Source organism: Prionailurus bengalensis, chromosome A2, assembly GCF_016509475.1.
Source record: "Prionailurus bengalensis isolate Pbe53 chromosome A2, Fcat_Pben_1.1_paternal_pri, whole genome shotgun sequence".
Taxonomy (NCBI): domain Eukaryota; kingdom Metazoa; phylum Chordata; class Mammalia; order Carnivora; family Felidae; genus Prionailurus; species Prionailurus bengalensis.
In genome coordinates this window covers 117,128,103-117,151,617 of record NC_057348.1, presented here as the reverse complement: position 1 = coordinate 117,151,617, position 23,515 = coordinate 117,128,103, and the positions used below count along the sequence as shown (strand labels likewise).

Here is a 23,515-nt window from a genome sequence, read left to right as displayed (position 1 = left end):
CTGCAGCCTGATGCCATGCTGTCACACACCCACCTCTCTGGTTCTCTGTGACATCCTGGCTCCGATGGAATGCTGCCCTGCAGGCCATGGGCTGTGTCATAGGGACTAGATGGTTCAACCTGGAAGTTCAGGGTGTTACCTCCCCATGGTGCACTCATTGACCAATGGCAAACAGGAGATAGGAAATTGGTAAAAACATTTCCTCTCCCTCCTCCCGCTCCAGATTCTTTGAGGCCCACCGTGAAGCATTGCTTGGCCTTGCTTTTTATCCTTCCCTGCCTTGCTTCTCTTTCCTTTCACTTCTGTTGCCCCGAGACTATACCTGCCAAAGAAAGCAACAGAACTTAATTCCTGCTTCTGGCTCTGTTTACTAGGAAACCTGGTCTAACACATTATTTTGTGTTTATGTCCCATTTACTCTCAAAGCTGCAGAAGAGGGTTTTAAGTCCAGTCATCTTGATTGGCTTTAATAAAATGGGATTTCTCTCTCTTTGCCTATTTGTAAGATGAATAAACTGAGGCATGCAGTGGATGTAACTTGGTCAACATTACAGGCTTAATCATTGGGCCACTTAAACACAGAATCTGAGTTTCCCATCTCCCCATTGAAGGTTCTGCACCCAATCACAAGGTAAGCCTACATCTGCATGTACAAAGTGTTAGAGAATAATTGGGACAGATATCCCAATCATTCAAGCTAGGCAAACCAAACCAAAATAGCTACATAATTGAACTCAATGTCTCCACTTCACATTGGGACTCTGGAAACAGCCAAAGACATGCTACCCCAATCTTGCCATTGTGTTGTTATAAGTGCTCCTGATGGTGGTGTGTATGTATTTTTAAACAGCTGATTCCCATTTCTTTTTTACATTTGTTTTTAATGTTTATTTTTTACATTTGTTATTAATGTTTATTTTTTGCACTTGCAAGCAGGGGAGGGGCAGAGAGAGAGGGAGACACAGAATCCGAAGCAAGCTCCAGGCTCCGAGCTGTCAGCACAGAGCCTGATGTGGGGCTCGAACCCCCAAACCGTGAGATCATGACCTGAGCCAGAGTTGGACACTGAACCGACTGAGCTACCCAGGCACCCCCATTTCTTAAAATATTTTGGATTTTGGGCCAAATTCATTTGCTTTTTAACTAATGGAGATGAAAATAAAGTTTCAGCAAAGATAATAGACTCTTCACAGGAGGAGAAATGTCATGATACATAAAACATTTCAGACTTGGCTACAGACGTAGTATAAACATGAAGGTAAGGTTAATTAGTACGTGTATATTTTGTGCTCTGGTGTCTTACTGATTTCAAAGTGACTCTCTGCCATTGTTACGAGTTTGCTTAAAATGAGCTTTTTAGGGGCGCCTGGGTGGCGCAGTCGGTTAAGCGTCCGACTTCAGCCAGGTCACGATCTCGCGGTCCGTGAGTTCGAGCCCCGCGTCAGGCTCTGGGCTGATGGCTCAGAGCCTGGAGCCTGTTTCCGATTCTGTGTCTCCCTCTCTCTCTGCCCCTCCCCCATTCATGCTCTGTCTCTCTCTGTCCCAAAAATAAATAAAAACGTTGAAAAAAAAATGAGCTTTTTAAAAAAGATCTGAAATTATACTCAAATACTTATAGAAAACCAGTAATAAAGAGGAATGAATTACAAGAAAAAAATTCTGGTGATAGGATAAGCTCCAGTCCAAACCTAAAAGGAAGATGTTATGGTTCCTGAACTTTCCTCTGTGTGGTGGCTAATATTTAGGGTAAGGAGTGGGTGCTTGAGTTGCCCTGATTTATATAGAAATTTTTTAAATTCATAATTGTGTTATGTTGGGGATCCTACTCTCTTTCAAGTATTTTCATTTAAAAAAATTAAGTTTAATTTATTTTGAGAAAGATACAGAGAGCAAGTGAGGGAGGGGAAGCGAGAAAAGGAGACAGAATCCCAAGCAGGCTCCGTGCTGTCAGCACAGAGACCAGGGCGGGACTCGACCAGACAAACAGTGAGATCACGAACTGAGCTGAAATCAAGAGTCGGAGGCTTAACTGACAGAGCCACACAGTTGTCCCTCAAGTATTTTTAAGTAGTTTTTAAAAAATGTTTACTTATTTTTGAGAGAAAGAGAGAGAGAGAGTGAGAGGCAGAGCACGAGTGGTGGAAGGGCAGAGAGTGAGGGAGACAGAGAATGTGAAGCAGGCTCCAGGTTCTGAGCTGTTGGCCCACCGCCTGATGCGGGGCTCAAACTCACGGACCTTGAGATCATGACCTGAGCTGAAGTCAGACACTTAACTGACTGAGTCACCCAGGTGCCCCACCCCCAAGTATTTTTCAAGCACAGTTGAGGATCTGATGCTCAGAATGCAGGTGCTTCATCATGGCACTACAGTCAGCACAGCATACATTCACCTGCAAAGACAACGCATCAATGCAGCAGGAAAGACACTCATGCACACAGGCAGCCCAAATTGTCAATGACACACCAACAGTAAGAGCACGATAGTGTTTTCTGACACCCGTTTAAAACTGCATGAGTGGTGACTGTTCTAGAACAACAGCCAATTATATACATACTTCGAGTACTTAAGGTAGAAAAACTCTTGGCTTTAATGAATGTGCATCTAAAAGAACTGAAGAAAAGTTTTACTTTGCTCAACGTTTCCAAACCTATCAGTTTGGAAAACAATGGTTTTAGGTTTTTGATTGGCTCCCAGCTTGGATTTTGATTTTTTCTGTAGCTTGGGTCCTGGAACAAAGAGGGAAAACGATGAAGACTTCATAGAAAATCTTGATCAGGCATTCAGAGAAAGGCCACAGCTATATTCTGTCCTGGAAAGACCAATATGAAATACCATTCACATGATGTAGTTGGGAATTACAAAGAAGGACAGGGCCTAAGCCATGGTGTCCTTGTGGGAGAGACTGTTAGAAAGAAAGGCATGACATCTTATATTTATTTATTTTTTTGAGAGAGAGAACACTGATGGACAAAGAGAGAGGAAGAGAGAGAGAATCCCAGCACAGAGCCAGCACAGAGCTCTGCCAGCACAGAGCCTGATGTGGGGCTCAACTGCATGAACTGAGAGATCATGATCAGAACCGAAATCAACAGTTGGATTCTTACCTGACTGAGCCACCAGGTGCCCTAAAGGCGTGATATCTTTTAACATCTCACCTGTCAGCCTTTGCTGAAATGATAGGTGATGTGTTGATCAGTTCTCATGGAAATCTGAGAATTTATCACGTTCTGATCAAGTGTATGGAACAAATGGAAACCAAGATGAGCCAGATTCTTCTCTCTTGATTCTTTCATCTCCAGAGTCTTAGAAGAAACTTGGAAATTTCAAAAAGCTCTCCGTTTCCCAAGAAAGATAAGGAGGTTCCAGAAAGGAACAACAATTGGCTATTTGGTGTTGTGAACTTGTCAACACTACTTGACAGAGAAGCAAATGGTGCAGAGCAAGAAAACCGAGCTTTGAACCTTGGAACATTTTCAAACAAAGATCTTCTGCCAAAGAATCTTTAATATCTATTACTGCCTCTCAAATTATAATAAAAATACCATGAAATTCAATGAAACACATTCATTTCCAATATACAACAATGCTAGGCTTTTGGTCCCAATTAAGCACATGTTTTTCCAGGGCGTTGCGCTTTGTGAGAATTTGTTTTCTCACAAAAGGTTAAATAGCTCTTTCACATGAACTGCTTCAGTTTCTAAATGCATAAACCGTAAGAAATGTTAAACGTTAGAGAAAAAAGATCATGGGACAGAATTTGTTTGACGATTAGCTCTTTCTGGCTGTGGAAGCACCATGATACTCAACTTCATTTTGGAATAAGATCAACTTTTTCTCATTACTTAGTTTAAGGATTAACTGGACACCAGCATCTTGAGAAAAATCATCTGTGGCTGGTTCATTTCTGTGCTGTTTCAATCCAGCTTTTGGGCTCCATGGCTTGTTCAGCCCTCAGCTGAGCTAATGATGAATGCTCATATCAGGGATGCATCATTATTAACCTTAGTAACAAGCTGAGCCATGTTACTTTCTTACCTCTTCCTTTGTTCCGTTATCTCCTTCCATTCCTTCTCCTTGTATATTTAAGAGCAAAACAAGTGTTTGAAAGTTAAAGGGCACGATATTTTTCAAAGCCAGTCAACTGTATGAAAGAAACGAGGGAAATCTTACATATTTGGATTAAATTTATAGTCCACTGCTATGAAGAAGGCACTCAATGCTCATTACTCCCAACCAGAGTTAATTTTATCTTTAGAATGACTTTACTTTTCTTAGTTAAGTTCCCTTTTAAAAAGCCAGTCTTCTCCTAGATAATGATTATTCTAGTAAATTCATTATAATCCATGAGGTCTGGGAAAGTGAAGCAAAGATTAATGTGCCTGTGTATCTTTAATCCCTGGTCTAAGATCATTGTTGAGGTTCAGGGTCTTGGAAAAATTTAGCCTTATTACTGTTTAAGGATCTGACAGCCAGCTGTCTCTGTACTTTTAACAGATCAATTCATTCATTTTTTCAAATGAGCTTTTCCAAAATGCTTCTGTGCAGTGCCAAGAATGTACTTCTCATATTTAAATTTAAGGCTGATATATTGGATTTCTTTTCTTAGTCAATTATTTTTGTTTTTTCCGACTCATTCTGTATCTCAATTCCTTCCAACTTATTGCTGTTTTGTCATGAGGGCTGTGAATGTGGCTAATAGAAAACCGTGGATAATTTTAAAAGTAATGAAATTTACCTTTGAATATGGGTATATATGATGTTTTAGAAGTTCGTAACATTCCAAGGAACATGTTAGAGCCATCCTCACAGGATTTGTTCCAGTGGGGGTTACAGGTGGTCATTCAAATCATCAGTTCCTGTCCCACTGTGGAGAGAGACAGAAAGACAGAACTCTTAGCACAAGGCAACCTGCTAAGTAAACATCTATGTTTCTGGCTCAGCATTTTCCTGAGTTGGTGAGTAGGGAAGAAGTTAGGTATTATTATGTTGAGTGCCTCTTACCGAGTCTCTTGGTTTGCATGGGAGACAAAATGAAAGACAGAAGAGTGGTGTTTAGGACAGATTTTATTGCTCTTTTATAAGAATCTGACAAGCGTAGGCTGGTTCACAGTGGGGGTATCCTCACACATAAGTAAGAGTGAATTGTCTAAACTTTATATATATAGAGTCTAAATGGTAGCAACCACTTATTCCATTGAATTTGAACTGTAGCAGGTTTGGTTTAAGGTTATTCCCAATGTAACCGGTCAGTGGAAGTTACTATAAGAATATACAATCCACAAAGATAGTACCCAATGGCTATTATACGCCAGGAAGGAAGCCTTACTGTCATCAAGGACCCAACGGACCATTTAAGTCCTGCTAGCACACTGCAAAGAAAAAACGGGAGAGACACAGTCCCTGATATAAATAGATGGTGGAATGTGGGGCCAGAGAGGGCTATGTCAACCTCTTGGTTGGGTGCAGTCAGGAATTCGTTGAGAAAGTAGTAAACAAAGATGGTTGTCTTTCCAACACAGATGATTTGATATTCAGATCTCATACTATTGGGCCTTCCACTGAGAAACATTTGGAACCCGTTGTCTGTGGTAAGGCCAGAAGTGTGAGCATCTCACAACACTGGATCTGAAATCCTTGTGAAAAATCATGAGGAGGAGGGATGGGGTTATGGCGCTTTGGAGGGTGACGTGGAGCCCCTGGATGGGAACCCAGGTCGCCATTCAGCACCCAGGAGCTCCAAGCATCTGCTCACTCGGGGCTACTCCAAGTGACATTTTTGAAGTACTCCATCCTGAGAGAAATGCTCCCTGTATCTTTTTAGATAGTAACTGAAGTCTTTTTTCGGTGGCGCTCCCCCCCCCACCCAAGGAATTTAGAGCTCTTTGCGTGCATCCCTGCCTATCCGCCCAATCCCTTAGGTTGGTTTCCTCTCAGCTTCCGCGATGAAAATGTGCAGACATCGCAACCAAAGACCTGCAAAGCAGTTTGGAAATGTTCATTCGTTAGTGAACGCTTAGTGCCTCCCATGACTGCTGCAACTTCTGTTGGTACAGATGGCAAAGGGCTGGCTCCTGAGTGTGTCTTCCTGAGGCCATAGAGCAGGAAGATGACAATCAAGTCATCTCTTTCTCTCTTATCATGCTGCCCACTTGCTCCTCTGCATAGAGCCCCAGTGCCAAAAGTCTAGTTCATTCCAAATATCCCCAGGCACAGTCTTCATGTAGGTGGTACATATTCCGAGACCCAGCATCTGGATGCCTGAGACCAGGGTATTGCTGCGTGGATGGACTTCAGCCACTCCAGATGGGGTTTATGTTCAGGAAGTATGGGACCCCCGCAGAGCCTTCAGAATGAAGGAGGAAATAAGAGATAGAAAAGAGATAGATATCATGGCCCTGGCAGCACAGAGAGGGCTTTATGTACATGTTCTTACAGGATTTGGCTAAACATCGTGTACGGTTTATGTGAAAGTGGGAAGCCCTGTAATCCCTGTCCCTGAAGCGCCATAGAAGTATTGCAACAGAAAGGCCAGCCAGCCTTGGGGCTTGGCAGTGGCTCTCTCCAGCACTCAGTTTGGTCCAAAGTGCTGCCATTACCATTTGCATGTAGCTCCCTGTAATGTGCAAAGGCTACCAGGAAAATGCTAGCAGTCACAAATGCTGCCATCACAGGACACGGAAAGACAACCACGTATCTTTGTAGGAGGCCATCATGGCTCGGATTTACCTCCCTTGTTTGAGGCAGAATCCAGAGAGGGTAGAGAGAGGAGAGGAGGGGGTAAGAGGCAATAAGGCAATTTTTGCCAGCGAAGCCAGGAAGCTCAGGTAAACGCACCCCTTCTTTGTCGTTTTGGGTCTTCGGGGTGATCGGCTGAGGCCGAGGAGTCTTTGGGGGCGAACCCAAGTTAGCTTGTGTGTGTGTCTGGCCTTGAGGAAAGGAGAGAGCAAGGCAGAAAAACAAAAGTGGGAAGTGGTTGCTTGGAGCTGAGTTTGGCTTAGGGTTTTGAACTCCATTTGAGCCTTTGGGCTCCAAGCAAAACTCAAGGGGGAACGAAAGCCACAGGAACCTAAACAAGGCTAAGGCTTGGCAGGAAGCCCTTTGTGGGGCCAAGGGCTTTTCACACAGCTCTGCCTATGCCGGCCTTTCGGTGGTGGGTCCACCTTCCACCACAAATAGCATTTCTTTGGGCTCGTGTGAACCAGTCATTGAATGTATTCAGTCAGGACTTCAGTTTTCCCAGAAGTAGAACCCCTCTTTGACACCTAAGACCGTGTCCTTGGCTGGCAAGTTATTTACCCCGTAGCCCAGCCAGGCAAGGAAATGATGTTGTTTTTGTGAAGCAATTCACCCTGGGGTTGAAGAGATGTGGGGGGTTGTAAAAGGAAAATATGAACAGAAATTTGGAGCTGAGACTTAGACTCTGATGGGTGAGCCCCCTGCCTACCCCCCACCCCCCCTTTCTCTATAATAGTCCTAGAAAAACAGAGGTGATGTCGTCATAGCAGCTGCTGATGGCCTGACAGACAGTTTCCGCAGCGCTACATGAGGCCCTTTGGTGTCCCTGTCAGGAGATTGGCGGCTGAATGACACCAATGAGGCCAGGCCTGTATTCCCTCTGGGAATGCCGCCCTAATTGATAGACAGAAGGCAAAGAGAAGGATTGTTTTTGAACCTGAAAAGAATCCCCTTTTTTTCTCCCTAAAGCTCATGCCCCCACTCTCCACAGCTCTATTTTCCCCTCCCCCCGACACTTTTTTTTAAAGGTGTTTTGTTCCCGAGCAGTTACAGGGCTTAATGGAACCGAATGACTTTTACCCTTCACAATCTGTCAGTCAAAAGCCCGACTCCAGGACTGTTAAATAAAGTCCTTTCAGAGGCAGACAGGAGAGGAATGTGTCAGTCAGGCAACAGACCCTGTTGTGTTTTAATCTGTCAGAGGGGTGATGGGGGAGGGCAGCGGGCCCCAGGCAGGGCACATTCCCAGCAGCCGTTAAGAGGCCTTGACAAATCCAGGTGTGGAGCCAAAATGTCACCCAATCACCCACATTCTTGAGGTGTGGGCTCAGAGCCCCCAGGCACTCGGGTTTGCAATCAACTATGAGATGTTTGGGCAAACTTTCAGCACAGGCTTCAGACTAAGCATTTTTAACATAAAACCAACCACTAAGTGCTGGGTATCGGTACAAGGCATGGCTTTCAAATTAATATCCCGCTTAGCCGCGAGCCCTGCAGACAGTAATCCTCCAACTGAAGGGCCTTCACGTAGACTCCAATTCCAAACCAATTTTGCAGAGCCACTTTCGTTTTTTTCTAATACTTTCCCTTCACATTATATGACAATCCATTAATCTTGCCCATTAACTTAAAATTGCTGGGCAATTTTTTTTTTTCTTTGAGAGCTCTGAACAGTTGCTTTTGTTCAGTATGGATTCAGAGCTTTCCATAATAAAAAATGTCTACCGTTAGACATACTAATGATCTATTCCTTATGTTTCAGTGACATTTCCTTTAAGGGATTAAAAAAAAAAGTTGGAAGAGGATGAGGGTAGAATGGAAATGGGGCAGAAGCGGTGGGGAAGTTAATATTTAAACAAACAGGGCTTGTTCTTATCAGAATGCTACAAAGTACCAGTGCAGATATTTCTACAAAGGCCAAAGGCCTGAGTGTTAGGGCAGGAAAGCCACCCACCGACCCGGACAAGTGGCTTGCTCATGGCGGAGGGGTCGGTGGGACAGGAGTGTCTCAACTCTGAGGGTTGTTTTGGCTCAGGGGTACACGTGGGCATATTATTTATTACTTGCTTGCTTTTTTGCCTCTCTTTGGGAGACTTTGCACAAAACAAAGGAATTTCTCCCCATTCCCCAGTTGGCTTTTCTTCCATATGCCATCTTCCACCTCCCAATGCACAACTCCCAAGATACACAGAATGAGCAGAAAATGATGTCTCTCCTCTTTTTCCCCTTTTCACCCCATGCCCAGAGCCAGGTATCGGGGTGTCCACCTCCTAGCCATCCCTGGGGCCATTGTTGATACTTGTGTGTGTTCATTGTGTGATGAGAAATCCCCCCACCCTCTTCTCTCCTTCCATCCCTCTCTAGCCAAAACAGAGAGGCTGTGTTTTCTTCTATCCGTGCATTCGGGCCTCTAGGGGTAAGCCGATTTTCGACGAATTAAAGTAAGATGTGAAAGGCCTCTGGCCTGGGCTGATAAACTGTCATGTTGAAGTAGTTCTAAACATGGTTAAAACAAATGTGGCACACTTTATGTTACCGGAGCTAAACATTTGCCAAAGAAATGGATGTCCAGCATTTTGCTACAATATATAAGCCTGGAGACTCAAAACAGGCGAAACCCGAACTGATTAACAGCAAAGCAAACCAGCTTATTTCTGCATTCGGGTGGAGAACCCCACTTCTCCCGCGTCCACTGATAAAGTGCTGGAAGCTAATCTCAGAATCTATTGCTCCTCTGCTGTTTACATGGTGCTGAGTTAGATCGGAGGCCCAGAGGAAACTTCACGGGAGCAATCTTCCTCTAGAATATTAATGAAGTCTTCAACTTCAGCCCTAGAAATATGTGCACTGAGGCTTCTCGAGTTCATCCTTCACCGATTATTAATGATCTGCCACTCTTAGAAAAAAAGCCATTTCTCGGCTCCCTTTCTGCCTGCCTTCCTTTCCCTCCACCTAAAACAAACATTGCATCTGGGGCACTGCTGGAAACACAGGGGCCTTCTTCACAAGGGAAACAGTTTTCCTTTATGCCTGAAATGCCAACGGATACCGTGGCTTCTGTTTTTAACATTAATGGCTACACAAAAACTTGCCAGCAAGCCCCTACAGCTGATAGAAAGGCTTCTTGAAATGGCAGTGTGTGCTCTAGTGGGAAAGAGAAACCTCTAGATAAAGCCCTCGTCCCTCCAAATTCTCTGTAGGTGGCAGTCAGAAAGCTGCTCTGGCTAAAATGCAAATAAACATACAGACGAACAAATAAACAAAAATAAACCCCAATCCTACTTGTTTCTCTGGCAGTTTCTCCCCAAGTTCAGCGAAAGCCCAGTGAGGAGCAGTTTCTCATCCTTCCCGGGCCACGTCTACAGCTGTGGATGGAGACAGGCAGAGCCTGTTGGTAAGTCACGCCCTGGGGCAGCGTGGTGACACTCTCAGCGTTGGACTGGTGGTGCCCACATATGACCCAAATCTCCTGTCCCCTCACTTGCAAATGGAGCCCGTCCTGCGGTTTGTTGGTGGCTGGACAGAGCAGTCACATATTGGCCATAACATTTCTCAGCCTTCACATTTAATGATTCTTATGAAACCTACATCCGGCTAAGTTTTCATTCGTGATGACACAGTTTCCTTCCTAGAGTTGTACATGGAAGCAACTGGAAGCCGCATTTGAAGGTGGTTGAAAAGTCCCGCTATTTTAATATTCAGCAACTTTAGTGTGAATTGCAATAATGCGCTCTTGGAGTTTCATCTGAAGATGTCAAAACCAGATTACCAAAAAGCCTGAGGAGCTGTCTCCATGGGCAGAGCCTGGGGAAGTGAGACGCAAGTTTGCAAATCAGTACGTCAGTGACTCGGGATTGGCAACAGACTCAAGAAACTTGGCCACCGCTCGTCCAGTTCCTTTGTTATCAGTTCTTACATGATTTCTTTCTTTCTTTCTTTCTTTCTTTCTTTCTCTTTCTTTTTTCTTTCTTTTTTTAAGTTTTATTTATTTTGAGAGAGAGAGGATGAGCAGGGGAGGGGCAGAGAGAGGGAGAGAAAGAGAAAGAGAGAGAGAGAGAGAGAGAGAGAGAGAGAGAGAGAATCTCAAGCAGGCTTCATTCACACTGTCAGTGCAGAGCCCAATGTGGGGCTCGAACTCATGAACCATGATTGTGACCTGAGCCGAAATCAGGAGTCAGACGTTTAACTGACTGAGCCGCCCAGGCGCCCCAGTTCTTATGTGACTTCTAGTCAAATCAGATCATCTTTATCATCGGTTATTTGAAAATAATAATTTTAGTAATGTTTATTAATTGTAATATGTTGATTAGACATTATATTATGGTGTAACAGTAATAATATATGCTGGACGCACTCCACCTACATTCTCTATGCTTATCCTACTTACACCACAAAGACCCCTGTTTGGGGGCGGTGTTTACAGCAATTAAGGGAATGACCTCTGGTGACAAACCGTGTGCTTTCAAACACGGGTACTGCCAGTTACCGCGTGTGATCCTCATCTATAAAACAGGGGTGATAATGGCATGCACTTCACAGGGCTTTTGTGTAACTAAATGAGTTCACATGTGGAAAGCCTCTAGAACTGTGCCTGGCACGTCCTAAGTGCTGTGTAAGTGCTGTTACTTGTTATTGTTTGGTTCCACTGTGTGCAGCCGGCATTAATCACTCAAGACGTGGTTTCCACCAATGAGAACAGCGTTTTTTTTTTTCCTCCCCATGACTTATTCATTCCCAAACTGGAAGCCTGGGTGCCCTGCTCTCCGAGGGCTAGCATTCTTTATCAACATCAGGCACTGGCCTGACCGTTGACCACTATCCATCCTCCAACTGTTCTGTTGGTGTATAAAACAGCTCCAAAATGGCGGCAGTGAATTTCTTGTGAGAAAGTGGTTTTTAAAAAAATTTTTTTTTTTAATTTTTAAAATTATTTTTGAGAGAGATAGAGAAAGACAGAGAGAGAGAGAGAGAGAGAGAGAGAGAATGCAAGTGAGGGAGGGGCAGAGAGAGACGGAGACACAGAATCTGAAGCAGGCTCCAGACTCTGAGCTGTCAGCACAGAGCCTGATGCAGGGCTCGAACTCGATAACTCCAAGATCATGACCTGAGCCCAAGTTGGACGCTTAACCCACTGAGCCAGCCAGGCGCCCCAGGAAATGGTTTTGAAAAAGCTTCTGGGGAAAACTCCCTTGTGAGCAGACAACCCTGAAGGGACAGCCATTCCCCCAGAGTCATGCTCAGTGAATCCCCTGTGCAGCGTAGTGTTCCCTAGAAGTGGCTGAAAACTTCTGAGGAGCCACAGGATGGCACCTTGTTCTCTGGATCCCTGTGTGTTCTTCTCACTGTGCAGTCTCAGAAGTGCTGGGCCCGGCTCTTGAGGCCATATTCTTTCAAGATGTTTGACCCTGGTCATTAAACCTGTCTTCGTTCTCCCCCAGGCTGCCCTTGATCTATACTGTTTAGTGCCACGGCAGGATATTAAAGTGGCACCCTCTGTTAAGAAAATAGTCTTGAAACTAGAGAAGATCTCGTAACAGGGCACACAGCAGAGTGTGGTTGCTTAGTAAGGGTATTCTTGAAAGCCAAAACCCCTTCCTTGGCCCGCCCTGGGGTGTTCTCAGACCATCTTGCATAGTGGATGAAGTCACACCCTTTGGGCTGCAAAGCACACGCGACTTCTGCCAGGACACTGTGCCCACTGCCTCCTAACTGCGACCAGATCTGCCACTCGCCTTTCAGAAAGACAGCTAAACCTGCCAGGCGTGGCCTGCTGGCTTGTTTAATTGAAAGACCAGACCGCGCTGAATTTAATCCAGTTCAATTCAACAAATATTCACTGAACACCTCTATAGGCCTTTAATCACTTATTTTATTTCCTATCAATAAATCGCTGGGTACATATTGCCGTGAAACAAGAACATCTGCAGAACCAGACTACCTTAACGTCGTTTTCTGATAACCTTGGTCCTCCCCAAACGAATTCGGAAGTGCCTGTGGTTTTTGGCTCATTCTAGAAATGGAATGTGGCTTGCCCTCTAGCTCTCACCTCTTGCAGGTTCGCCTCGGTGTGGTAGGTTTGGACTGGTGCCCATACACAGCTTTGTTTGGTTTGGGGTAAAGTAAGGGGCGCTTGAGTTTGAACCTAGACCAGGTCTGACCTGGGCACAGGATAGTCTGTAGCCCTTTCCTCCCAACAGGAAGCAAGCTATGGATCCATCCTGTTCTTAGGGGGGCAGGAGGAGTGGGGGAAGGTGGCACTGTCCAAATTAGAGTAAGTGGTGAGCTGGTCTTTCAGCCTCATGCATACCAACTTTGTAATAAGGACCTAGTTCGTTAATCAGCAAATGAAGTGTTTTGGAGCTCACGGGCAGGATGGTGGGGGCACTTGAGGACGAATGAGCGAGACAATACTGGACATCGTAGTTTTGTCTGCCTCTCTTCTCCTTCCGCTGGGAAATTTCTTCGTCTCTATCTTAGGTGTTTCCACTGGATTGTTTGTTAATAATAGAGCCTCATCCCTGGCTGTCTTAGGCAGTTAGTGCTGCTGTAACACAGTGTCATAGACTGAATGGCTTTAAGGCAACAAAAATTTATTTCTCACAGTTCTGGAGGCGGGAAGTCTGGAATCAGGTGCCAGCGCAGTTGGGTTCTGGTGAGAACCCTCTCCAGGTTGTAGACTGCCGACTTGTATCCTCACATGGCAGAGAACAGAGACGAGCAAGCTCTTTTGTGATCTTTATAAGGGCACTGACCTCATTCAGGAGGGCTCTGTCTTCACAAAGTCCTCTCATCCTGATTACCTTCCAAAGGCTTCCCCCCGCAACACCGCCACACTGGGAGGCGGGTTTCAAGATATGAGTTTTGGGGGTATGCAGATATTCAGTCCATGATGCTGACCCTGGGAGTAGACCCATGACCCAGGCTTCGGCCAAATCCAATCTTTCTCTCACAGGGATTGGACCCAGCCTTGGGCATACGGCCTAAGTGAGGTCAATCATATCCTTCCATGGGAGCTGGTATATGGGCACTGGGACAGATTTAGGGCCTCTTGCTTTTGTGTGTAGAGAAAGCCTGTGATAAGAGAATGAGGCCAGTATACAATATACAAACGAAGAGAGGTAAGCAGAACAAAGAGATGGAAAGAGAGAGAGAAAGAAAAAAAGGACATTGTTATTATTTGAGTTCCCATGCCTGAAAAAACCCCACCCTTTAACGTCCTAGTTTATGAGCCACTAAATCTACTCCTCCGTGTAAGGTTGTTTACATTGGGTTTCTTTCACTTTTTTTTTTTTTTTTTTTAAATTTTGTTTTCAACATTTATTTATTTATTTTGGGACAGAGAGAGACAGAGCATGAACGGGGGAGGGGCAGAGAGAGAGGGAGACACAGAATCGGAAACAGGCTCCAGGCTCTGAGCCATCAGCCCAGAGCCCGATGCGGGGCTCGAACTCACGGACCGCAAGATCGTGACCTGGCTGAAGTCGGACGCTTAACCGACTGCGCCACCCAGGCACCCCAGGTTTCTTTCACTTTTGATGGAAAGGTGCCTGACTAACATATAGGGTTTAGGGACCAATAGTACATACAAGGTTTAGCTATTCCTCAACTAATGGCTTGGCTTTGGCCATCTCTTAACTGATCTACATACCTCTTTCCTCACTTGTAAGTGGAGTTAAGTGTGGCTACGGTGGAGGGCACACAGCGCCTCTTAGGAAATGTATGTGGAATAGTAGGAATAATGTATGTGGAAAGTAGCTAATAATACAGGGATAGTATTGGGTTTAATCCTATGAAACTTCCAATATATGATCATGTTTTGTCCTATAAAAGAAGCAGCTTCATGTGGTTAAACTGCTAGCAGATTTCGTTTACTGAGCAAGTAGAACCCCGTTGTCGGTTAACAGTGATTGTGAGGACCTACTATGCACAGGCTTTGTGCTAGAGGCTGTGGGGGAATTAAAGGTGGAGAATACAAGGTCCCTGTTCTCAGGGAGACCACAGCCAGTGAGGGACACACAACTTACTAAGAAACCATTGCTAAAGTGTTGGCCTTACCCTAGAAACTATTGAAAAAGTCTAGTGTTGGCTTTTTTTTTTTTTAAAGATTTCATCTTTATCAGTGAAATGTGTCTCGTACAATCTGAGAAGGATGTAGATAGTGTCAAACTGAAAGAACTCTGACATCACACTTCCTAGAACCCCTCCTTTTGCAACTTCTCTCTTTGAATCCCTTTGGAACTGTCACTCGTCAGCCCAAAAGAGTCAAGGATCAAGGAAAATGCTGAACACAAGATGCCTTTTCAGTCATCTCTGTGCCGATTCACCCTGTCTGCATGAGAATTTTCGCCTTTTGTCTCTTTTGTCTGGGAAAGAACCAACTTAAACTCTTATCTGTGCTGGCTCAAATCCCCAATTTACATCAAGCAGAGGCTGAAGAATAATAATGGGACACAGCCAACGAATAATGCAAATTTTGCTATGACTTTAACCCACACGTGACTGGGTTGTCCCACGATGTGGCATTTGAGATGCATTTTTATGTCCATATTTCTTGCTGTAGATTTCTAGACATGGTGCAGCAGTCTGGTGTGACGGCTGATTCTAAATACCTCAGTTTCAGGATGTTTGTCCATCAATTCTCCTGCACATAATGTGTACTTAAGACAGAGCCAGAGCCTTGCAATTTGCCCAAATCAGGCTGGCTGCTGATCTCACGTAGGAGAAGAATCACCCACGGAGAGCACGGTTCTTACCCTTCTCTGAGCGGCCATTTGGTTAGCTTTCCTTTGCTGACTCACTGGGGCCTGAGGACTTCTTCCTAGGAAGGGAGTCCTTCTCAGCTTTGAGTAAACAGCATTCTCTTCTTTCCTTCTTTATTTCAGGTCCTGTTTCCTCCTTTTACTTAAAAAAGTCACCTTCATGTGAAATAACCTGCTATTTTGCCAAACCGGTCTGTCAGTATAAGGAAGCCTGGGAATGCCTTAGCGGACCTATAGAGTAAGTGCTCTAATATATGCACGATGGGCTGAAAGTAAAAATGCGTGTGGGAAAGGCCATAGTCACTAGCATGCAACCCTGATGTTTGGGTTTATCTTTTGTAAATAAGAGAGATGTTCTTCTTCTACGTGTACATAAACACAACAGTTTAGTGTAACCCAAACTGTGCTGTGCGGCCTCAGAGCTCCTGTGGCTTTGCCAAAGCCTCATGCTCGTGTACACACATTTCACACGGGGCCCTTCCCGTTGCTAAAGGAGCTCGAGTCACTTTTTTGTGAATGTCCTGTGATTGGCAGGAAGGCTGGCTGTTGTAAGTATCATATTGTTCCGCGGTAGAGAATATATTTTATTGCTAGTTCAATAGCATTTCACAGTTATTAAGCCAGAGTCATTGTCTCTGCAAGCTCCCGAAGGCTCAGAAACTTTGGGGCACAGGCAAAAAAACCCCACGCATGCTCAAAACTTGTCAGTTATCCCCATTGTCCCACTGTGGCTGTCATACTCTGCCTGTGGTGTTTAAAATGTTTGGGGGGAAATGTTGAGAAAGTGGATTTCTAAGCATATCATGTATAGCCATTTTTTTTTCATAAATAAGAATTTATCAGAAATCACATTTGTTTTGCAATGCTTAAAAATAAAAACACTTGAAAAATGGCACACCTATATTATTACAACTGCAGATTAAAGCAGGTAGATTTAAAAAAAAAATGCTTGCAGCATTAGCAGATAAGGCCAATTTTCTCAAAAACTCCAAGATAAATGCCTGCCTGAAACCATGGCTATGCCCAAGTAAAAGTATCCAAGCAGGAGATGGATGGATGCGATTGGGCGGGGAACACATATATTTCTCTGTAAGTAAGAGCTCCCCCAGCTTATCTAGCAGATAATGAAAATATCCCGGGTGGATGACCTTGTACAATTGGCAGGTGTTAGGTGACAACTGAGAGCTTTGCCAGGAGAAAAAGGCAGCCCCCTTGGACAAATCTACGAGCGCCTGTGAGGAGACAGTGTGGGATCTTGGCTGTTTCTGTAGGGCAAATATGACATCCCAACAGGAGCACATTGTCTTATGTGGGTCACCCCCGGTAAGAAGCACTTAGGATCTTCCACAAACACCCAACTTCCTGGAAATTTGATTAACGTTTTGTGATTTTTCCTGACAGCGCTGAGCCGGTTCCTGCAAATTTTGCCCTCTTCAGCTCTTTGTGTACTTTCTGTATTGTTTTCTTTTTCTTCTTTAGACCAGAGTTTGTGAGGCCCCGAGGACCACACCGACACTGCAGTCGGTGGATGTTCAGTTAATCTTTTGCCGAAAGGAAAATGTATTCTTATTTCTCTTCAAGTGTCTGTGGCAACAACAGGGTGTGGGCAGAAACCTGTGTTTATCTAAACGAGAACAGAATATCTATGACCTCTCTTAGCGCTTCTGGCCAGCTCTTCTCTAATGATGCCACTCTATGGCTGGTTTCTAATATTTTTCTAGAAGTAATTGCAACTTTAAAGGAACATACTCTGTTCCCTGTTTAGAGGAACATGCCTGGGAGGAGATATACCCAAATGGTAGATGGTTATCTTTAGGGGGTTAGGGTCATTTTTTTTCTTTTTTTTAAATGTGTTTCTGTATATTCTGAATTAGTACTTACACTAAAAAAAGGCGGCGGGGGGTGGTGGTGGGTATTTTGCCAACAACCCTTTCCACAAGCTTCTCAGTGTTTTGGTGATTTTTAATGGGGTTACTTGTAAAAAGATTATGTCTCCAAAGAGGATCTGAGTATAAGGGCTTAGTCTGCTACCTACATTAGGGCATCACTTTGGATAAGTTAGGGTTCCTCACGTAAGATAAGACCAAAACCTACACTGGTAGAAATTATGGCGAGAATCTAATGGCGTGACGTATGGAGAAGACTATGATACATGTAAAGTGCTCCTCAGTGGGAGGAGCAACAATAGCAATCATTTGTTTGCAAGGAATCAATGGGGCAAATGTAGACCAAAGAATCTGCAACAAGGGAATGTGCACCCTGGTGACCTGAAACACACAATATTATACTTTGGTTAGCATGGATGGAAGAACCCTTTCCAGGAGCCTTCCAATTTGTGCAAGCAGTTTAATATTCTTAGTACCAGCTTCCAGCACTGTTTTGTGAAGGGAAAGTGTGTGTGTGTGTGTGTGTGTGTGTTGATAACCAAAGTGCCCACATGTAATACACAGGGACATCAAACAACATTTAAAAGTAATCATTGGGGTGCCGGGGTGGTTCAGTTGGTTAAGCATCCAACTCTTTTATTATTATTATTACTACTACTATTTTTTGAAAACTTTTCTTTAATGTTTATTTATTTTTGGGAGAGAGAGGCAGAGGACAAGTGGAGGAGGGGCAGAGAGAGAGAGGGAGATACAGAATTCAAAGCAGACTCCAGGCTCCGAGCTGTCAGCACAAAGCCCGATGCGGGGCTAGGACCACGAACTGTGAGGTCATGACCTGAGTTGAAGTCAGACGCTTAACCGACTGAGCCACCCAGGCGCCCCTATTATTATTTTTATTATTTATTTATTTTTTGAGTTTTATTTTATTTTATTTTATTTATTTTTTAATTTACATCCAAGTTAGTTAGCATATAGTGCAATAATAATTTCAGGAGTAGATTCCAGTGAATCATCCCCTATGTATAACACTCAGTGCTCATCACAACAAGTGTCTTCCTTAATGCATCCAACTCTTGATTTCAGTTCAGGTCATGGTCTCGTGGTTTGTGAGATCGAGTCCTGCATCTTTGGGCTCTGTGATGACAGCATGAAGCTGCTTGGGATTCTCTCTCTCTCCCTCTCTCTGCTTCTCCTCTAATCCTGCTCTCTCTCTCTCTCAAAATAAGTAAACACTTAAAAAAAGGTAATCAATACATAAAACCCCACTACCTGACTGATTCAAGGGGTTTTTAAAGACTGTTTTATGTGGGGCCAGAGGTTTGGTATGCTGTCACAGAAAGGTAAAAATCACTAGAAACAGAAACCAAAAGCAAACAGAAATAACAGCTGTCTCTCACGGAACACCCAGCCAATCTGCTGGATGAAATAGCTCTCCAGTGACCCAACTGCAGTGGTGTTTCCTTGCTGTAAGGAAGAAGTGGAAGACAAGGCATGGCCGTGGTGACGATAAACTGTCTTCTGGGAACAGAGGCAGGTTGAAAAACCAGTGCATATGTGGGAATACCTTGACCGTCCCCAAAAACACCAGACACTCCCCGGTCTTGTCGAAGATGTCCTGCCTGCACGGGCTCAGAATCATGTTCAACACAGCCCACGTGCTGGAGCGGGGTGCTCATCTCAGGTCTGGACCCTCCAGCAGGGAAGGGGTTACGCGCAAGAGTGATCAAAGATTTAAACTGTCATGTCGACAGTAAGCTGGGGGAACAGGCTATGCGGGGGCCTTAATAAATCTGCCCTTGACTTATGGCCGAACTTCATTCAGCAGAAAATTATTTCTGCAGCATATTGAGTGCTGTGCTCTGATGGAGACAGAAATAAAAGAAAGGTGGAAATGGGGAGAAGAGACTGGAAATTCAATCCACATGTGGTGGGGAGGACTCTTCAGTAAATTCTTTCTCAGATGAAATAAGAAACAGAATGTGTAAGACTCTCAGAATATGGTACATTCCTTTTACTAAAATGTCTTTGGGGAAGAACATGGGCAAGGAGTGATTCTCGGGAAAGACTGATATGGAGGGTGGGGAGGGGGAAAGAGGGAGAAAATCTTAGTGATTTAGACATGATTGTTCATTTATTTGTTAATTGAGTTAGCCAGGCTCTATTGAGTGCTTACTAGGAGTGAGATGTTGGCTATCAAGATAAGCCTCAGGTCTTGAGGGGTTCACGGCGAAGGAATTAGATCCACTCTAAATTTGTCCCCTCCACCCCCAAGCTCAGTTCAGTCCAGCGCGATGGAGATGCTCTGCTGTCCAGAGGAGCAAAGTGCTGCAGAATCTTCTCTGAATAAAGTGTGAGAGCACTAGTCAGATTTTAGGTATCACAGAAGCATCAGCACATTTTCCCAATTCAACATAAAGAACAGACTTTTCAATAATTTGAAAGGCTGATTTAAAAAAAAAGACATTTCTCTTTTTTTGATGTTTATTTATTTTTGAGAGAGAGAGAGAGAGAGACTGAGAGAGAGAGAGAATGAGTGGGGGAGGGGCAGAGAGAGAGGGAGATGGAGAACCCGAAGCAGGCTCCAGGCTCTGAGCTGTCAGCACAGAGCCCGACGCGGGGCTCGAACCCATGAATGGTGAGATCATGACCTGAGCGGAAGTCAGACACTTAACCGACCAGGTGTCCCCAGACATCTCTTTCTTAGAGGATATGTGATTTAAATTTTCTTATTGCTTTTCCTTATGACATTTTAGAAAGAGAAGAAAGGCTTAAGATTGGGGGACTCGGTATTTTTCAGGCCAATTCACGAAGGCACGAAGAGTCCTTTCAATCCCAGACCAGAGATAATTTGAATTCAGGAGACAGTTTAGGAGGCAAGACTTGTCTTTCTCTATCGGTTTTGAAGCTATTGGGAAACACTCAAGAAGATAATGAAGGCTTTTCCTCTTGTAAATAATTTATTCACTGTTTGTTTGTTTGTTTTTGTCTCCCTATACTTTCATTCCCAGAGCTGTAATGAGTTTTAGGAACAGAAGGTGTCAGATATTGGCTTGTTGTTCTTGTTGAGATCTCCAAATTCATGACCCCTCTGGGCATTCTAGGCGCAGATAATACGTAATTTACAGAGATCTGCAGCTTTTGTGTTCTCTTCCCTCCAAGTTTTGGAGCTTTTTGTTCAAAGGGATGATTTGTTTCTTCGTAGTGGAACCAGCCACATTGAGTGGAGGATCTGACACCCGGTGGTATCCCGAGCCTTCGCAGAACCTTGGTAACCATGCTGCACATTTCTGTGAGCTGGGCTTGTGGGTTCTCCCTGTCTAGGGAAGGAGAAGGACCAAGGCAGAACCAGTCGGTTGTCTTCAGGAATTAAGGTGAAGGCTCAGGACATGTGCGAAAATAAAGATTTTCATCTGCTAGCAAGCATGGTGTTTGGTTGAATCAGAGTAAGGATATGGTGGGCTGAAAGAGAGGAATTATGCTTATATTCCTCTCTCAACACTTCAGAGAACAAGGATACGTTTAGGCCAGGGGTTGTTCCATGGAGGACGGGACTATCACTTAAGGGCTGGGTTAACCGTCCAATGTGCAATACCCAAGGAAAGTTTGTCTCTGGTAAAGAGTGTGTAGGTCCCTGGAGGTAAAACCAATGCAAATGATCTTTTCTGACTTTCCTATCTGTATCGCTATCCCTCTCTCTATCTCCATTTCCATCCCTCTTTCTCTTTTGATGAAGGAGAGTTGGACTCTGAGTGGCCTGAAGGGGCCTGGGGTTCTGGTCGACTCTCTAGATAAACCTGGATACAAACTTGGGGCTGTAGACCTGGATGAACCAACTATTGCCAAGAAGACAGACTGTCAGTAAACTTCTCTCGCTGTGTTACATAGGTAGTGATGTATTTTATTATTTGGAGGATGTTACTCATAAATTCAGTTTAATATTTTTTTGTGCACGTGTTTTTTATTTTTTTTTTAAACCTTACTACCTGTTTAGCTATACAAGTAGATTTCATCCTAACAGGGCATCCTGGTGAAGGATATATTACATATGGGTGCACAGAACCTTGTGCTTTGTTTGGCTACCCTGGGTCAATTATGTCGTCACTCTGTTCTTGGTTTTCCCCATTTGTACAAGAAGAGAATACACCTCTTTTACTCTTGTATAAAGACTGAGATGATCCCCCTCTTCACGTTATCCCCATCAAGACTTAAAGTTCTCTGTGAAGCTTCTATGGAAGTAATAATAATGATGATTTAACAATTTTTGTCATTATTATTTGGCCACTCTAATTTAGAACCAGCAGCAAAATTGTAGACATGTGATGGTCTCATGAAGAGTGTTAGTTATATGATCTACTTTAACTCACTGTCAGTGAATAAATCCAAGTTGTCTCCCTTGGACATCATTTATCTCTTTTTGCCCAAATCCTGCCAGGAGATGTGCCAAACTGAGTTCTTGGAGGAGTTTTCTCTCCCTGCTTAAGAGAGAACTGTTAGACAGCATCTAGCCCAGGGTTCGGGGCAGCTAAAGCCCCCTTGTGCTTCCCTTTATCCTTGGCCAGCCTCTCCTTTTCTTACCTAGGCCAAATTCCTTCTCTTTCCACTTGAATTCAGAGAGTTCATGCTGGACAAAGGGGTTGGAGAACGCAGAGGGACCTTCTGACAAATGTCTCGGTGTGAAGGGTGAGCAGGAGGCGGGAGAAGCTAAAGGGAAAAAAAGTTAGGGAAAGAATGAAAAGGAGGTGCGGGGCATCTGGAGGAGGGTTCGGTTATCAATTCCTTTGAACATTCCTGCTTCGCCAGGCAACAAAGACGACTTGAAGCATGTAAAAGAAAGGAAAGCCCCGGAGCTCAAAGCTGGTAAATTACAAGAGAGAGAGCATCAGGGCAGTGGGTCCTCCAGGACGGAGGGTGGGTGGAAATCCCGCCCCCCCGCCCCAAGCCCATGGCTTGATTCCAACTCAAGAGAAAAGGACAAGAGAAGAATGTGCCTGACTACACTTTTTCCAAACCTTGTTTTTTAGCTTGCTATATCTAAGATTGAAACTTAGCCAAATAATTGCAGGGAAAATATTTGGTTAGGTTTTGAAAGACTGTTTGGAGAAACTGACTAGTTGTAAAACGGAGTATTTGGAATAACCGTCTGGGAAAGATAAACTTAAAAACTGGAAAGGTGAGCCCCGCAGACCTAAGGGAACAAAAAGGCAGAGAGGAGAGCGTGGTGTTTTGCATTTGGGAGGATGAGAGTGAAGGTGTCTATGCAGTCATTTGCCAGGTTTTGAGTTCGGAATGTTTTTCTCGATGCGGCTTCCAGGAAGGATTATGACCTTAGTCTTTTATGCAAAGTGGTGTCTTATTATAGAAGTAAAAGTAACCGCCTCCAGTTACCGCATCTGAAATCCTGAGCTGTGCTCCAGGCGTCCATCGCCCATCTAGTTAACTGTAGAAATAAAATCGGAGGGAATATGGCCTTCAGGTTGTAGGGCTGGAAAATGCTTTGAGAGGCCTTCTGGTTGGATTACTTCTAAACCCTCCCTGACAGATGAAAATTTATCTTATTTTTAAATGTTCCCCAGAGGAACAGTGTCCACCGACTCCCTTAGTAACTCATTCCAGTTTTTAACGACCTCCACATTCAGGAAATTCCTTCTCCTGTCTTACCTAAACCTACTCTGCTACAGCTTAAGCCCATTTTCTTTTGACCTACCCCGGAAGAAATGGAGAAAAAAGAGGTCATCCTCTTGCATAAACATCCTTTCACATAAGTAAAAATTCTTTGAATCTAGAAAGTTTTGTATCTCCTTTCTTGATCCCATCGAAGCTCCCCCCTTCCTTTAGCCTTCCCTGGGGGGATCCGCCTCCCAGTCTCTTCCCCACCTTTGCTGTAGCCTCAGAACCTTCCTCTGTTGCCTACAGTCTTGGCTGTGGTTGGGGAGAGAAGAAAGAATGTGGTAGTGTAGTCCTTCCCTCATTTCCTTGGGCTGCCCCTGCCAGAGCTGATGTAAGAGACTAAACAGTAGTGACGATGTACAACTTAAACATTGTTCTTGTCCACTTGATATTTGTCTTCAAAATCAAATTTGTCTCATACATCAGGTCTGTGGACATGTGTAGGGGTACATATCTTAAGGTTTTAG

At 44.2% G+C, this 23,515-nt stretch overlaps 1 long non-coding RNA gene across 1 annotated transcript in view; it reads left to right on the top strand.

Annotated features, from left to right (window-relative positions):
• LOC122488017 overlaps nt 1–23,515 on the top strand; it is a 71,785-nt gene that overhangs the window by 1,809 nt on the left and 46,461 nt on the right. The window contains exon 2 of the long non-coding RNA XR_006298531.1: nt 15,619–15,733. This is a non-coding gene — a long non-coding RNA (uncharacterized LOC122488017). The remainder of the gene's footprint in view (nt 1–15,618; nt 15,734–23,515) is intronic.